Below are 15,544 nucleotides of genomic sequence, written 5' to 3'. Positions count from 1 at the left end.
CCACTTGGTCGCTTATTCTAAGTGTCCATCATTTTCTGTGTCAAGAAAAGCTTCCTAATGTTTGTGCGAAATTTACCCTTAACAAGTTTCCAACTGCGTCCTCCATGTTCTTGATGAACTCATTTAAAATAACAGTCTCGATCCACTGGACTAATTCCCTTCATAATTTTAAACACTTCAATCATTTCACCTCTTAATCTTCTTTTACTTAAACTGTAAAGGCTCAGCTCTTTTAATTTTTCCTCATAATTCATCCCCTGTAGCCCTGGAATCAGCCTAGTCGCTCATCTCTGGACTTTTTCTAGCACTGCTTTGTTCTTTTTGTAGCCTGGAGACCAAAACTTCACCCAGTACTCCAGATGAGCCCTCACCAGTGCATTATAAAGCTTGAGCAGAACCTCCTGGGACTTGTACTCCACACATCAAGGCGCTATATAACCTGACATTCTGTTAGCCTTCTTAATGGCTTCTGAACACTGTCGGGAAGTTGATAGCTTAGAGTCCACTATGACTCCTAAACCCTTCTCATAAGGTTTACTCTCGATTTTCCGACCGCCATTGTGTATTCAAACCTAACATTTTTACTTCCAATGTGTAATACTTTACATTTACTGACATTAAATTTCATCTGCCACAAATCTGCCCAAGCCTGTATGCTATCCAAGTCCTTCTGTAATTATATAACGGATTCCAAATTATCTGCTAATCCACCTAACTTAGTATTATCAGAAAACTTTAACCAGTTTGTTACTTATATCCACCCATCCATTATCCAACCCACTATATCCTAACTACAGGGTCACGGGGGTCTGCTGGAGCCAGTCCCAGCCAACATAGGGCGCAAGGCAGGAAACAAACCCCGGGCGCGGTGCCAGCCCACCACATTGTTACTTATCTTCCTATCTAAATCCATCCATCCATCCATTTTCCAACCCGCTGAATCCGAACACAGGGTCACGGGGGTCTGCTGGAGCCAATCCCAGCCAACACAGGGCACAAGGCAGGAAACAATCCTGGGCAGGGTGCCAACCCACCACAGGACTATCTAAATCATTTATATATATATATATTAAAAATAGCAGCGGCCCCAGCACTGCCCCCTGTGGACCACCACTCTTAACATCGGCCAGTTCTGATGAGGTTCCTTGTACCATCACCCTCTGCTTCCTGTTTCTGAGCCAATTCTGCACCCATCTAAAAACATCACCCTGGACTCCCACTTCTTTTAGTTTGATGCCCACCCTCTCATGTGGCACCTTATCAAATGCTTTCTGAAAGTCCAGATAAATAATCTAATCTGCTCCACTCTGGTCGTATCCTTTTGTTGCCTCCTCATAGAATTCCAGCATGTTAGTAAAACACGACCTCCTTCTTCTGAACCCACGCTGACTGTTCCTAATAACTCCTGTCCTTGCCAGGTGTTGCTCAATCTTACCCTTAATAATTCCTTCCATTAATTTTCCTGTGATGCACGTTAAGATTACTGGCCTAAGCTTACAGACTATTCCTCCTTTTGTGTAAAATGGTTACCCTTTCTTTGCACTGGAGACAAAATCCCCATTAGAACTTCTCAATGTATAGTGCTTTCTTTTACTTGATTGTAACCAGTTTTTTATTTTCCTTTCAGAACAAAGGGTATTACTTCATTACAAAAATAAATGTTATAGACAACAACTATTTTTGCATAAATGAACATTTTTACAGTAAATCTACCACTTTGTGCATTAGAGTGATTTTGATGAATGCTAAATGTTGAAAAAGAGATGCATGTGACAGGCGCGTCTGTATAATTTAATTTGATGTTGATTACTAAATTGCTGTATTGTCTTTTAATGTCTCTGACGCAGGCGATGGCCACGTTTATGATGTATCACCTTAGCCGCCATATTCCCTGCACTGGTAACGTGTTTAACAATGATGTGTGTGTCTTTGTAGAGATCTGTTAATATTCTCGCCGTTCTTTCCCCGTTTATTTGTTTCTGGCAGCAGTGACATAAACAGCTGGAATTGGAGAAGGTGGAGACTCTGGCGCTTACGCTGTCAGATATATTTCATTCATTACGGCGTGTGTTTGGAAGAGCTTTCATTTAATCTAATACTTATCAGTTGTACATGTGGCCAGAACGACCCAACGGACGTACAAAGTGAACAGCAGCGTGTTATCTAAGACTTGTGGAGTTACTGACGCACAGATCGTTCCTCACGACCCTGCTCAGGATAAGCAGGATGGATGGATATTTGTTGTAAGAAACAGAGCATTCTGAGAGGAGCCACTTGAGGTGGTGTTCTGATTGATGGTGAGCACTGCAGAAAATACCAGAGATTTTATTACAGCTGTCTAGGAAATGCTGCTGGTGAAACCACTTCGCAAACACGCAGACGGTGGCCCCTTGTAGGCACACCATGGGCAGGGAGGGCTTAGGAAAACCCAGTTAAAATAACACACTGTGGGCCCCTTAGAAAAGCTCCCCTAGTGGCTCATGGGTAGATTTCTGGCAGTACCAGTTTAGTTAGCGTGGTGGTTTGGTAACGCTGGCCAGTGTAATCCCCACCCTATGATGTGCCACTTTTTTAATGATGTCACAGAGTAAGTCGTCTTCTTCTTTCGGCTGCTCCCGTTAGGGTTCGCCACAGCATATCATCTTCTTCCATATCTTCCTGTCCTTGTCATCTTGCTCTTTTACACCCATCACCTGCATGTCCTCTCTCACCACATCCATAAACCTTCACTTGGGCCTTCCTCTTCTCCTTTTGCCTGGCAGCTCTATCCTTAGCGCCCTTCTCCCAATATACCCAGCATCTCTCCTCTGCACATGTCCAAACCAACGCAATCTCACCTCTCTGACTTTGTCTCCCAACCGTCCAACCTGAGCTGACCCTCTAATCCAGTGGTTCCCAAACTCGATCCTGGGGACCCCCTGTGGCTGCAGGTTTTCATTCCAACCAATCTCACAATCGGTGATAATAATCACTAACAACTGATCTCATTTAATTCGCTGGTCTTTTTTACTCTTCTCTTATTCTGCATTCAGAAAAAACACAACAGTATTGTTTTTACATTTATGAGACATTTAGAAATATTTCTATTTTTTTCTAAAGCTATATATGCTCAACTCTCTTTGTTGTTTTCCTGTCATGTTCCCCTTTTCCTGTGTAGTTTGCTCCCTTCATTTAACCCTAATAGAGACTATTAACAAAACAGAACACAGCACATACGCGGGACGATGAAAGCAGCAATGACTTCAGTGTCAGACTTGCTAATTAGTAAATAATCAATTAACTAACTAGACCACCTGGAAAAGCAGAATGACAAATAGCTTGAAAATACTGTTAACGACTTAAAAAAAAACTTTACAATTTCCCCATATAGCTGCTTATTACATTTGAATAAAAAAGCTACCAAACTTGGTTTGTTTTTTCTACATTGACTCCAAAACACAGAAACTGGGAAATAAAGACTCACTTAATTAGGCTAAGAGTCCAATGAAAAACAGGAGCTGGTTGGAGCAAAAACCTGCAGCCCCAGGATCGAGTTTGAGAACCACTGAGTCCAATGTTCTCATTTCTAATCCTGTCCATCCTCATCACACCCAATGTGAATCTTAGCATCTTTAACTCTGCCACCTCCAGCTCTGTCTCCTGCTTTCTGGTCAGTGCCACCGTCTCCAACCCATAGAACATAGCCGGTCTCACTACCGTCCTGTAGATCTTCCCTTTCACTCGTCTGTCACAAATCTCTCCTGACACTCTTCTCCACCCACTCCATCCTGCCTGCACTCTCTTCTTCACCTCACTTCCACACTCCCCGTTACTCTGTACTGCTGATCCCAAGTAATTAAACTCCTCCACCTTCGCCAATTGTACTCCTTGCATCCTCACAACATTTATTTCTATAGCACATTTTCATACGAATAATGAAGCTCAAAGTGCTTTACATGATGAAGAAAGAGAAAAAAGACAAAATAAATAAGAATTAAAATAAGGGAACACTAATTAATCTTTGCGTGCCGTTTGTCTTTTAATTTAACGCATACTTCGTTCAAAATGCCGGCCTGTCCATCAGTGAACAGGCGATGTGATGAGGTCTGCGTTTTTTAAGCTTGCAGGTCGCTTACTGGGCTGCTTTGTGATTGACGGTGGAGAGTAAACTTTGTTCAAATGGTATCAGAAATGCCACTGCGTTAGTTGTTACTTCACTCGTTTTGACATGCGCGCTACAGTGGGTATGGAAAGTATTCAGACCCCCTTCAATTTTTCACTCTTTGTCAAATTGCAGCCATTTGCTAAAATCATTTAAATTAATTTTTTTCCTCATTAATGTACACACAGCACCCCATATTGACAGACAAAAAAAAGAATTTTTGAAATTGTTGCAGATTTATTACAAAAGAAAAACTGAAATATCACATGGTCCTAAGTATTCAGACCCTTTGCTGTGACACTCATATATTTAACTCAGGTGCTTTCCATTTCTTCTGATCATCCTTGAGATCACCTTCATTTGAGTCCAGCTGTGTTTGATTATACTGACTGGACTTGATTAGGAAAGCCACACACCTGTCTATATAAGACCTTACAGCTCACAATGCATGTCAGAGCAAATGAGAATCATGAGGTCAAAGGAACTGCCTGAAGAGCTCAGAGACAGAATTGTGGCAAGGCACAGATCTGGCCAAGGTTACAAAAAAATTTCTGCTGCACTTAAGGTTCCCAAGAGCACAGTGGCCTCCATAATCCTTAAATGGAAGACATTTGGGACGTACAAGAACCCTTCCTAGAGCTGGCCGTCCGGCCAAGCTGAGCTACCGGGGGAGAAGAGCCTTGGTGAGAGAGGTAAAGAAGAACCCAAAGATCACTTTGGCTGAGCTCCAGAGATGCAGTCTGGAGATGAGAGAAAGTTGTAGAAAGTCAACCATCACTGCAGCCCTCCACCAGTCAGGGCTTTATGGCAGAGTGGCCTGTCGGAAGCCTCTCCTCAGTGCAAGACACATGACAGCCCGCATGGAGTTTGCTAAAAGACACCTGAAGGACTCTGAGATGGTGAGAAATAAGATTCTCTGGTCTGATGAGACCAAGACAGAACTTTTTGGCCTTAATTGTAAGTGGTATGTGTGGAGACAACCAGGCACTGCTCATCACTTGTCCAGTACAGTCCACACAGTGAAGTATGGCGGTGGCAGCATCATGCTGTGGGGGTGTTTTTCAGCTGCAGGGACAGGACGACTGGTTGCAATCGAGGGAAAGATGAATGCGGCCAAGTACAGGGATACCCTGGACAAAAACCTTCTCCAGAGTGCTAAGGACCTCAGACTGGGCTGAAGGTTTACCTTCCAACAAGGCAATGACCCTAAGCACACAGCTAAAATAACGAAGGAGTGGCTTCACAACAACTCTGTGACTGTTCTTGAATGGCCGAGCCCTGACTTAAACCCAATTGAGCATCTCTGGAGAGACCTAAAAACGGCTGTCCACCAACGTTTACCATCCAACCTGACAGAACTGGAGAGGATCTGCAAGGAGGAATGGCAGAGGATCCCCAAATCCAGATGTGAAAAACTTGTTGCATCTTTCCCAAGAAGACTCATGGCTGTATTAGCTCAAAAGGGTGCTTCTACTAAATACTGAGCAAAGGGTCTGAATACTTAGGACCATGTGATATTTCAGTTTTTCTTTTTTAATAAAACTGCAACAATTTCAAAAATTCTTTGTTTTGTCTGTCAATATGGGGTGCTGTGTGTACATTAATGAGGGAAAAAAATAATTTAAATGATTTTAGCTAATGGGGAAAATGGATGGATGGATGAAAAATTGAAGGGGGTCTGAATACTTTCCGTACCCACTGTATATGTTCTGTTACCAATAAATTCTTCAACAGGAGCTCATCAACAAAGAAACATAGAAAATAAGATTTAGTAAAAAAATATAATAGTAGTAATTATAATTAATCATTACTTGACACACATGAACTAGGTGTAAAGACATTTTATAGACAAATCATTAAAATAAATGTCCCACTTTCACGCCATACATGGTGCCTTGCTCTTAACTTTGTACAGTTTCAGACCAATCGTCAAATTGCTGCAACACTGAATCCGACATATCAAGATTAGAGTTCCATCTTGTCTCCGCAGGCCTCTTTGAGTGACCTTGTGAGCTTGCCTTGCTGTCCAGTATGTTTGAAATACCTGACTTAACATTTTTACCATAATCAGAAGCTGTGAAACTTTGGATGTTTTAATAATAATGTGTTGTGTTCATATAGCACTTTCCACTCAGGGAGGACCCGGGATGCAAACCCACAATGTCCTTAAAGCGAGGAGGCAGTGGCGCTCCTACCCTCCATCACTGCTGGTGTAAAAGCACTTGTGTTAGGAATGTGGCCACTACAGTTTAATCTGGTGTGGACTCACAAGGCAGGGATTGTGTTTGCTCTTCGGTCAGTAACAGTCAATTCTGAAAACTCTATGTTTTTCAAATAGTAAAGCGTTCATTTTTTTTTTTACCTGTTTTAGTTCAGTTTGCTTCAAAGTACTTCCTAACTGCTTAGGAAAATAAATAAATATATGTAGTAATCAAATGACAAAAAAAGGAAAAATGTTTGGGCGATCCACCCTGTATATTAAGGGGCAACAACAATTAAATGCAAAGAGTAGTCGCGAAAGACTGAGTCCCAATGGACTAACTGAGCAATGAAGGGTGTGGGTTCTTATAGTGGCTGTGCAGGAAGAGGTGGTTCCGCGCCAGGAATGGCGGACGTGAGGTCAGTAGGAGGGCGGAAGTTGTTGCTGGTTTAATTGGGCTTCCCTTCTGCTGATCTGTGGAAAAGGGAGAAGAGGTTTAGTGCACTTTATCAATCCTCGAGCTGACATCTTACCTTCAGTTAAGCCCTTTGACTGCCTCCCATGCGCACATGTGTGACAATACATATATATATTGTGATAATTGCCCGGACACCACCAGTCGGAGACCACATATTTATCCAAATACCTTTTATTCTCTTCTCCACACAACATAAGTCAGTCCCGCACAACTCCCACAGTGCTTCTAGCCCCAGTCTCCCTTCTCCTGGGCCACCTGCACTCTCTCTCCAGGAGCTTCATTGATTGGAGGTAGGCGGCTCCTCTTATCCTCACCCGGATAGGCTCCAGCTGCTCTACCTGACGTCACGTCCTGGTGTGGCGGGAGCGTCAGGAGAGCATCCGGAAGCACTCTGGGTGACCCTGGAAGGATCGTCCTCCATTTGTGTGGCGGAAGTAAATAAGTCCCGGGCTCCATGAGGCTCTGGGCGCCCCTGGCGGTGAACAGAGGCCCCAACGGTCTTGAGCCTCCCTGCTCTCCTTCCGTGGGCCTTTTCTACTCCAGGGTGGTTGCCCCCTCGTGGCCCGGAGGACAAATATGCCACAGCCTAGTCCTGCAAGGCGTCCCGGCCGGCTTTACCCCCCAGCCATGTACGACAATATATATAAATGATATAAAGTACCTGCCAAATAATACAAAGAGCACACACCACGTGTTTCGCCCTAATTAGGGCTCGTCTGGTGTACACACTTTTGCTTCCTCGAACCTCATACATCAGCACTAATGCCTCAGACGTTGCGCCACAGCGGCTGATTTGCTTACTTGATTGGGTGCCTCGGACTTCTCTCTTCCAGAATGAGCTCGCTTCAGCCGCTGATCCGCAGCCGTTGAATGTACCTGACGAGGAAGGCTATCTATTCTTTTAAAATGAACAAGAGAGCTAATACAGGATAACCGATAACATCATTGCTTGCTGCTGTGTTTGTCTGTGCTGAAGTGACAGCTCCCATTTGAATAAATGCCGAGATTGTTCTGTTTGCACAACAAAAACCTGCACTTACCTCCTTCTCTCTTTAATTAAATATAGAAATTAAAGGAACACTTTCTTAATCAGAGTATAGCATCAAGTCAATGAACCTTCTGGTATATTGATCTGGTCAGTTAAGTAGCAGAGGGACTTGTTAATCAGTTTCAGCTGCTTTGGTGTTAATAAAATGATCAACTGGTGCACTAGAGGGGCAACAATGAGACGACCCCCAAAACAGGACTGGTTTAACAGGTGGAGGCCACTGACATTTTTCCCTCCTCATCTGTTTTTTCACTAGTTTTGCATTTGGCTACGGTCAAGGTCACTACTGGTAGCATGAGGCGAAACTTGGACCCTACAGAGCTGGCACAGGTAGTCCAACTTCTCCAGGATGGCACATCAATATGTGCCATTGCCAGAAGGTTTGCGGTGTCTCCCAGCACAGTCTCATGGAGGAAATTCCAGGAGACAGGCAGTTACTCTAGGAGAGCTGGACAGGGCCATAGAAGGTCAACCCATCAGCAAGTCCAACCGGTATCTTCTCCTATGGGCAAGGAGGAACAGGATGTGAATGTCTCTGACCAAACAATCAGAAACAGACTTCATGAGGGTGGCCTGAGGGTCTGACGTCCTCTAGTGGGCCCTGTGCTCACCGCCCGGCACCGTGTACCTCTATTGGAATTTGTCATAGGATACCAGAATTGGCAGGTCCACCACTGGTTACCTGTGCTTTTCACAGATGAGAGCAGGTTCACTCTGAGCACATTTGACAGACGTGAAAGGGTCTGGAGAAGCCGTGGAGAACGTTATGCTGCCTGAAACATCGTTCAGCGTGACCGGTTTGGTGAGGCATATCCATGGAGGGACGCACAGACCTCTACAGGCTAAACAACAGCATCTTGACTGCCATTAGGTATCGGAATGAAATCCTTGGACCCATCGTCAGACCCTATGCTGATGCAGTTAGTCCTGGGTTCCTCCTGGCGCACGACAATGCCCGGCCTCGTGTGGCGAGAGTATGCAGGCAGTTCCTGGAGGATGACGGAATTGATACCATTGACTGGCCCTCCACTCTCACTCACCTGACCTAAATCCAATAGAACATCTCTGTGTGTGACATTATGTTTTAGTCCATTGGATGCCTCTCGGCAAGATTTGAGTGACTTATAGACTTCCAATGTTTCTGACATTTGTAAAAAATTCCAGCACTGTTGGTTTGAGTTCGTCAAACATTGGAAGTCCTGTGAGGCGATTCTGCATTTTAATTCCCATTGACAAATCCTTAACAGAGTCTTTGCTTATATATGGGAAAGGATTATATAAATAAATTGTAGTACCAGTATTACTAAGATTATGCTTTTGCAAGTGTGACTGTGGAACATTTATGGATAAACAGGAAGGTTGACGGACTGGTCGAGTTACAGTAAGAGAGCCATCCGCTATACATTTCTTATGAGAAATAAAATAATCAGGTCATGAAAAACAAATGCTGAGGAAGACTTTGCAGCAGACACACTTCCCTGGTAGCACTGCATGTTTGTGTTTTTAACAGACTAGGGGGCTTAGCCCCCTGTTCGCTTCGCTCGCCAACCCCCGTGTTTTGGTTTTCCGGATACACAATTTTAAGATTTTTTTTTTCTTTCAATTGTTGCTATTTTATTAGTTTCACTTTTATTTTAGAACTTCTTTAAAAATAATATTTGGAATCTTTCGAGTCCCAACATGCTGAATCTTTTAAATGAGGTCCGTGAGACATGTGTTTAATGACTTTGTACCATAATTCAGGATAGGTTTCTCAGTTTGGAATTTCAGCACAGACAAAACGATCTTCATCATCAGCAGTTAATCATTTTTTTTGCAAAGTAACCAATAAATGCATGTGAGGTAAACTCCGTTTTTGAAATTCTTTGACTTAAACTTCAAAGCCTTACAATATTTACATACTTCAGACATATCACCTGTGTCCATATATTCGATCTCTATTCGCCTTTTTGTTATTTCTCCTAGTAATAATTTCTCTTTGTTTGCGCTAATGTGATGTTTACTTTGTTTTGACACTTTTGTTTTTTTCTGCTTTCCTATTCTGTATCTTGCTCTGCATGTGTTTCGCGTCTACGTTTTTTTTGAGTCTTTTGAATTCCACTGTTTTTATTATCTCTAACCTGCTCTGCATGTGTTTGGCACCCCTGCTTTTTAACCTCTTTATGACGTTTTACTTTGCCTTTCATTCCTGACCTTGCTTTCTCCTGTTATTTTTTCAATTACACCTGCTCCGTGATGATTATTTTCACTTTTTATATGGAATAATTTCCTTTTGTTTGTGCTAATGCGATCTCTACTATCTTTTTTTTGATACTGTAGCGACCTCTGCGTCCGGCTCGAAAAGAGAAGTACAAAAAAAAAACAGACAGACGTAGTAAAGTCTCACAAAAGTTTTACTTCCTTTACTTCCTGCTTTCATATCTTTACCTTCTCCACGTGTGTATCGCTCCATCGTTTTTTTTGAGCCTTTCGAATTCCACTGCTTTCATAATCTCTAATCTGCTCTGCATGTGTATAGCGCCCACGTTTTTGAACGTCTTTATGAAGTTCTACTTTGTCTTTTAATTCTAAGCTCGATTGGCCGTGCTTTATTGAATTCCACTTGTTCCGGGCTGATTTTTACTTTCCTTATTTTCTGAATTTGCACCTCAATTATTCTTTTTTGCATTTTCTTCTCTCCAACGCTTTTGAGTCTCTTTTCTCTGCACTGCTTTTTCTTATTTGCTTAGTTGTCAACATTTCATTTATAACGTATTGTCCTTATACACTTTATATGCGCTGAGAGCCCTGGATCTGTGTGTGCTCAAAGCCTTGACACGACTGAGTGTTTTGCTGCCCGTGGTCTTATTTTATGTTGGTTGTAAGTAGGGCATGTCTTGTAAGAATCTCATGTTCTACGTCCCCGCGAGACGGTCCTGGGTCAATCTCTTGGCACAAAGTCTCATGTTTAAGGTCCCCGCGAGACGCTCCGTGGCCAATCTCTTTCATCTTGCGGGTCTTTTAAGTGTCTTCCGTGATCATCACGTGAAGATCATGTCTCGTCTCCCTAGTCTTTCTCTCCCAGGATTTTTTTTTTTTTTATAATAGAGAGATTAGCAAAACTAACACAGTCCACTAGTCACAAGATAAAACCAATCGAGTGAATACAGAGGGACACCTTTACAGTAAAGTCTCACTAAATGATTTCGACAAGAAATCATGCAAGAGTGCTCCACAGTGACACCTGTAGAATTGCTTCTGGTCCGCTATCTATACATATGAGTCATTAAGTGTGTGTGGGCACCTGAACTCCTGAGGCTATAACATGGGGGGAAAGCACAGAGCTCGCCGTAAGCTGTAGCCTTTCAGATTTATTTTCTTAATTGATGCCACCAGTTCTTAATATTTTTTGTCGTAAAAAGGTATTTTGAGATTACATTGGCAAATGCTGATGAGCAGACACTGCCATCAAAATGCTTGTGAGGTGTATGCCAGTATTTGAGTGTGTAGTGTCACCCAATTGCCCACATGGTTAATCTCACCCTGGGTAGCACAGAATAATGGGCAATCAACTTGAAAATCTTAATGGGGTCTCCTTTTGATTTTACTAGTCATTCACCCCTCCATCTTTCAGCCATGGGTCACTGGGAAGCTGGAGTCTATTACTTTGAATTTCAGAGGGCTTAAAGATGTGGGAGTTCAAGGCGCATTGTGTAGATGGGTACAAAATTGGCTCAAAGGTTTATGGTGAGGGGAACTTTTTCAGAATTAGGTAATGTTAGAAGGGGTGTCCCTCAGGGATTAGTGTTGGGTCCACTGCCCTCCTTAATATATTTAAATGATTTGGATGAAAATATGATAATTAAGCTTGTTAAGTTTACAGATAATACCAAACTAGGTGAAAAAAGGTAGATGATGTAGAAGGAGCTAGTTACAGAAGGACTTGGACAGCATACAGGCTTAGGCAGATTTGTGGCAGATGTAATACCTTATGTTTACTTGCTGTAAATTTAATGTAGGAAAAAGACATGTCAAATTTGAATTTGCAATGGGAGGTCTGCAGCCTGAAAGTACACCTCATGAGAAGGGCCTGGGAGTCAAAGTGGGCTTATAACTATCTGCAGTGTACAGAAGTGATCAAGAAAACTAAAACAATGTTAGGTTATACAGTATAGCGTCCTGATATGTGGAGTGCAACTCAAGGGAAGTTATGCTTAAGTTATATAACACACTGAGGCCTCACCTGGAGTACTGTATGTGAGTTTGGTCTATACAGTATATTACAAAAAGAGACACAGCAGTGCTACAGAAACACCGGGGAGAGCGACTAGGCTGATTCTGGGTGTGAGAAGTATGAGTTACAGTATAAGAAGGAACTGAAGGAGCTGAACCTTTTCAGTTTAAACAGAGAGCAAGAAGTGACATGACTTAAGTGTTTAAAATTATAAAAGGAATTAGTACAGCTGCTACTTTAAAATGAATTCTAAGGGGAACATGGGGATTTGTTGTAAACCTAAAGGAGATTTCCCACAAATGTTTGGAAGTTTTTCTTCATGCAAAGAACCATAGACCCATGGAATAAATTAGCAGGTAGAGTGATGGACAATAGGACGTTAGGGTTAGGGACCTTCAAATTTCATCTTGATGTTATTTTGGATGATCTACGTGAAAAGGATGGATGAGCTTGTTGGAATGAATGGCCTGTTATCACCATCACATTTCCCTATTCTGTCCCAGCAAGCAAGAAGCACAATGCTGGAACAACACATGAACAGGGCACCAGTTAATAATAATAATAATACATTTTATTTGTACAAGGTGCCTTTTTAGATAGATAGATAGATAGATAGATAGATAGATAGATAGATAGATAGATAGATAGATAGATAGATAGATAGATAGATAGATACTTTATTAATCCCAAGGGGAAATTCACATACTCCAGCAGCAGCATACTGATACAAAAAACAACATTAAATTAAAGAGTAATAAAAATGCAGGTGAAAAACAGACAATAACTTTGTATAATGTTAAATGTTAACGTTTACCCCGCAGGGTGGAATTGAAGAGTCGCATAGTTTGGGGGAGGAACGATTTCCTTAGTCTGTCAGTGGAGCAGGACAGTGACAGCAGTCCATAATTGACAGGAGCCTGCTCAGCGCCCATCACTCTGCCACAGATTTCAAGCTGTCCAGCTCCATGCCAACAATAGAGCCTGCCTTCCTCACCAGTTTGTCCAGGCGTGAGGCGTCTTTCCTCTTAATGCTGCCTCCCCAGCACACCACCATGTAGAAGAGGTACACAACCGTCTGATAGAACATCTGCACCATCTTATTGCAGATGTTGAAGGACGCCAGCCTTCTAAGGAAGTATAACCGGCTCTGTCCTTTCTTACACAGAGCATCAGTATTGGCAGTCCAGTCTAATTTATCATCCAGCTGCACTCCCAGGTATTTATAGGTCTGCACCATCTGCACACAGTCAGTCACCTCTGATGTTCACAGGGTCTATGAGGGGTCTGGGCCTCCTAAAATCCACCACCAGCTCCTTGGTTTTGCTGGTGTTCAGGTGTAGGTGGTTTGAGTCGCACCATTTAACAAAGTCCTTGATCAGGTCCCTATACTCCTCCTCCTGCCCACTCCTGATGCAGCCCACGATAGCAGTGTCATCAGCAAACTTTTGCACGTGGCAGGACTCCGAGTTGTATTGGAAGTCCGATGTATATAGTTATATAATGTTTTTATATACAGTGGTGTGAAAAACTATTTGCCCCCTTCCTGATTTCTTATTCTTTTGCATGTTTGTCACACAAAATGTTTCTGATCATCAAACACATTTAACCATTAGTCAAATATAACACAAGTAAACACAAAATGCAGTTTGTAAATGGTGGTTTTTATTATTTAGGGAGAAAAAAAAAAAATCCAAACCTACATGGCCCTGTGTGAAAAAGTAATTGCCCCCTGAACCTAATAACTGGTTGGGCCACCCTTAGCAGCAATAACTGCAATCAAGCGTTTGCGATAACTTGCAATGAGTCTTTTACAGCGCTCTGGAGGAATTTTGGCCCACTCATCTTTGCAAAATTGTTGTAATTCAGCTTTATTTGAGGGTTTTCTAGCATGAACCGCCTTTTTAAGGTCATGCCATAGCATCTCAATTGGATTCAGGTCAGGACTTTGACTAGGCCACTCCAAAGTCTTCATTTTGTTTTTCTTCAGCCATTCAGAGGTGGATTTGCTGGTGTGTTTTGGGTCATTGTCCTGTTGCAGCACCCAAGATCGCTTCAGCTTGAGTTGACGAACAGATGGCCGGACATTCTCCTTCAGGATTTTTTGGTAGACAGTAGAATTCATGGTTCCATCTATCACAGCAAGCCTTCCAGGTCCTGAAGCAGCAAAACAACCCCAGACCATCACACTGCCACCACCATATTTTACTGTTGGTATGATGTTCTTTTTCTGAAATGCTGTGTTCCTTTTACGCCAGATGTAACGGGACATTTGCCTTCCAAAAAGTTCAACTTTTGACTCATCAGTCCACAAGGTATTTTCCCAAAAGTCTTGGCAATCATTGAGATGTTTCTTAGCAAAATTGAGACGAGCCCTAATGTTCTTTTTGCTTAACAGTGGTTTGCGTCTTGGAAATCTGCCATGCAGGCTGTTTTTGCCCAGTCTCTTTCTTATGGTGGAGTCGTGAACACTGACCTTAATTGAGGCAAGTGAGGCCTGCAGTTCTTTAGACGTTGTCCTGGGGTCTTTTGTGACCTCTCGGATGAGTCGTCTCTGCGCTCTTGGGGTAATTTTGGTCGGCCGGCCACTCCTGGGAAGGTTCACCACTGTTCCATGTTTTTGCCATTTGTGGATAATGGCTCTCACTGTGGTTCGCTGGAGTCCCAAAGCTTTAGAAATGGCTTTATAACCTTTACCAGACTGATAGATCTCAATTACTTCTGTTCTCATTTGTTCCTGAATTTCTTTGGATCTTGGCATGATGTCTAGCTTTTGAGGTGCTTTTGGTCTACTTCTCTGTGTCAGGCAGCTCCTATTTAAGTGATTTCTTGATTGAAACAGGTGTGGCAGTAATCAGGCCTGGGGGTGGCTACGGAAATTGAACTCAGGCGTGATACACCACAGTTAGGTTATTTCTTAACAAGGGGGCAATTACTTTTTCACACAGGGCCATGTAGGTTTGGATTTTTTTTCTCCCTAAATAATAAACACCATCATTTAAAAACAACATTTTGTGTTTACTTGTGTTATATTTGACTAATGGTTAAATGTGTTTGATGATCAGAAACATTTTGTGTGACAAACATGCAAAAGAATAAGAAATCAGGAAGGGGGCAAATAGTTTTTCACACCACTGTATAATGTTTGGGACAATTGGTGTCACAGGTGTTTGTGATTCCTCAGGTGGGTTTCACTGTTTCATAGGATACCTTGGCTTGCTTTTACCCTTTGGAGTCTGTAGTTGCCATTGTTCAACATTGAGGACAAGAGCTGTGCCTGTGAAAGTCAAAGAAGTCATTATGAGGCTGAGAAACAAGAATAAAACCATTGGAGACATCAGTAAAACCTTAGCATGACCTAAATCAACTGTCTGGAATATCATTATGAAGAAAAACAAACTGGTCAGCTCAGTAAGTAGGCCAAGGAAAACCCTCACTTCTGACAACAGAAGAATCCTCAGTATGGA

This window comes from Erpetoichthys calabaricus, chromosome 12 (assembly GCF_900747795.2).
Source record: "Erpetoichthys calabaricus chromosome 12, fErpCal1.3, whole genome shotgun sequence".
In the NCBI taxonomy this organism is placed as follows: Eukaryota; Metazoa; Chordata; class Cladistia; order Polypteriformes; family Polypteridae; genus Erpetoichthys; species Erpetoichthys calabaricus.
This window is presented reverse-complemented; position numbering follows the sequence as displayed.